This window comes from Canis lupus, chromosome 3 (assembly GCF_048164855.1).
Source record: "Canis lupus baileyi chromosome 3, mCanLup2.hap1, whole genome shotgun sequence".
In the NCBI taxonomy this organism is placed as follows: Eukaryota; Metazoa; Chordata; class Mammalia; order Carnivora; family Canidae; genus Canis; species Canis lupus.
This window is the reverse complement of record NC_132840.1, coordinates 66721875-66724674: the sequence shown is the minus strand read 5'-3', so window position 1 is coordinate 66724674 and position 2800 is coordinate 66721875. Positions and strand designations below refer to the sequence as shown.

The 2800-nt window shown below is 46.3% G+C and overlaps 1 pseudogene; it reads right to left on the bottom strand.

The window, feature by feature from the left end:
• Positions 1 to 799: 799 nt before the first annotated feature.
• Positions 800 to 2193, bottom strand: LOC140630928 (ras-related protein Rab-13-like; annotated as a pseudogene).
• Positions 2194 to 2800: the final 607 nt, after the last annotated feature.

Below are 2800 nucleotides of genomic sequence, written 5' to 3'. Positions count from 1 at the left end.
TCTGTAATGGCTATTACTCTATATAGCCTTTTAATTCAAATGCTCATTATCATCTATCTGTGGTTTCTGAGTTTCGCGGTAACAAGTTTTGAGGGAGGAGACAGAGTCCTAGTTTGCTGTCCAGCTGATAGGCCAGCTCTCTTTAGTCCATGAAGTTGTGAATTAGAAGGGAGTAGGAAGTAGGGTACAGTGACCCAAATATGGCCACATAAGCCCACCCCCTTCAGCCCTTCAGCAGTAGCCATTAGAGCTAGGAAGGCAACATAAAATACTTCTATGACATTCCTACACACTATGAAAGTGAGCATGAAGTTGTGGCTTAGAAAAATTCAAGCTTTTTAGAAAACTCTTCTTCACCCAATCCTGAAATCATGAAGAAAGAAACAAACGAAACTGAAGGTCTTCAGATGAAGTCAAAGAGAAAGATTGTGAGAGCCTAGGGAAAGGAGTACGTTGCTCAGTGGAAGTCAGGCAAGCTGAGTTGAAGTTTCATTTCTTTCTTTTTTTTTTTAGTAACAACAAGTCAACTTTTTATTTACATTTGTGTCTGCCCTTGAAGTCCCAGGAAAGGCTGACACCCAGGACCAGTGGTTTCCTCCTCCCCTTCTTCCTGCCCCTCACCTCTTTCTGCTCGTTTGCCTCTCTCTCCTCCTTGCCTCTCCTTCCCTGTCCTATCTTCTCTCCTCTCCCCTTCCTATTTTCTTTTACATTTGCTCCCTACTCTTCCACCATCTACCTCCTCTAGACCCCCTCCCCCGCCCCACCTGCTGTTTCTCCCCTGCCCACCCACAGCCCTGCCTCCCTGAGGTTCAGCCTCTGGGCCTAGGGTCCTCAGCCAAGGGAGCACTTGCTGGTGTTCTTCTTATCATAGGGTTTCAGGTCAGTCCGGGGGGGTGGGGGGGGGGGCGGGGGAAGCTGTGGCTGTTTCCTGATCTCTGGCCTCCTGACTTGAGCAGGATGTCCCAGGCCAGGGAACTGAAAGCCTCATCCACATTCGTGCTGGATTTGGCACTTGTCTCAAAGAATCGGATTCCATGCTCTCGAGCCAGCTTGATGACCTGCTCCTTCTGTACCTTCCTCTTGGCCTCCATATCACACTTGTTCCCCAGAAGCAGGCGCTCCACCCCAGCTGAGGCATTCTCTTTGATGCTTTTCATCCAGTTCTGAATATTCTCAAAGGATTTCTCATCTGTGATGTCATATACGAGGATAATGCCCATGGCTCCACGGTAATATGCAGTAGTTATTGTCTTGAATCCCTCCTGGCCAGCTGTGTCCCAGATCTGCAACTTGATCTTCTTCCTTCCTATATCCACAGTGCAGATCTTGAAGTCAATTCCAATGGTGGAGATGTAGGTGTTGTTGAAGCTGTCCTCGGCAAAGCAAATGATGAGACAGGTCTTGCGCATGCCCGAGTCCCCAATGAGCAGCAACTTGAAGAGGTGGTCGTAGGCTTTGGCCATGGCGGACACTGCAGAGCCGGGGGCCTCAATTTTTTTTAATTAACTGGCTGAGCAACTTGAGCAGGTCTTTCCCCTCTCTGGGTATTGATTGTCCAATCTATAAAATAAGAAGACTGAGTCGTAAGCTCTCATCTTAACTCTGGGACTTCATGTGTCTAAGAGTGGCTCTCACTCTGCTAACTGTAACTGCTCAGCAAGCTCCTATCAATGGATTTCCCAGTTCCAGGGTGATGGACAACAAAGCTACTCATGAGTTGAATGGAGCTGGTGCATACAGGAGTTTGTCCTGGGTCCAAGCAGCCTTATTTACATGGGTTCTGTTTGCAATGGCCCAGTATCCTTACAGCATTGGCCCATGCCTTGTCCAGCGCAGCGTTTTCTCCCAACTCAAACTAAGAAAACACAGACAGCACTTGGCTGCTCCCCGGAGAAACAAATGAGATCCTCCAGACTGAGGTTCCCTGCAGGAAGAAAATTTTTGGTATTTCTGCTTTAAAAATAGCCATTAGTGGTTTGCTTGTGTAGATTCTGAGAGACCTGAGGATACGGTGCATGAGAAGCCAGTGTGTCCAGGTTTATCCAATGTATTCCAGTAGATTCTGGTCTCTCAGTGAGCGCTCTCATTTATACAATATCAACTGTTTGGAAACTGCTATAATGCTGGGCACCCCCCACCCCAAGCACTGTGCCTGCTGCCTCTCCCTGGAGCCATCTTATCCACCCTCCTGGTTTTCCCTTGTCACCAGCCACCTACCATTTATAAGTTCTTTTTTTTTTTTCATTTATAATTTCCTAAGCTGAAATCTCAAATTACTGTCTCATGAAATGGATTGAGCAATTGCATTTGGCTTGCACACTATTGGCCTACATGATTGTATTGCTGGTGTTGTTTTTAAATCTTGAATTAGCTGTTGCCTTTAAAATTTAGGAGACTCCGCCATGTTCTGGTTACCTATTGCTACATAACAAAGCACCCAAGCTTAGTGGCACAACACACAACCATGTCATGTTTATGCAGGTCAGAAATTTGGACAGGGCACAGCTCAGGGGAGTTGGTCTCTGCTCCCTGAAGTCTGGAGCTTCTGCAAGCGAGGCCCAAACAGCTGAGAGTGCAGCTTGGAGTGATCCTCTCACCCATGTTCCCAGGATTAGTCTAGGTGAGCCCCAGTTTATTTAAAACATATAATATATATTGAAAGATAGTGTTTAAGAAAAGATCCAGAATTGTATTTTTTATTTTATTTTTTAAAAGATTTTATTTATTTATTCATGAGAGACACACAGAAAGAGGCAGAGACATAGGCAGAGGGAGAAGCAGACTCCCCTCGGGGACCCTG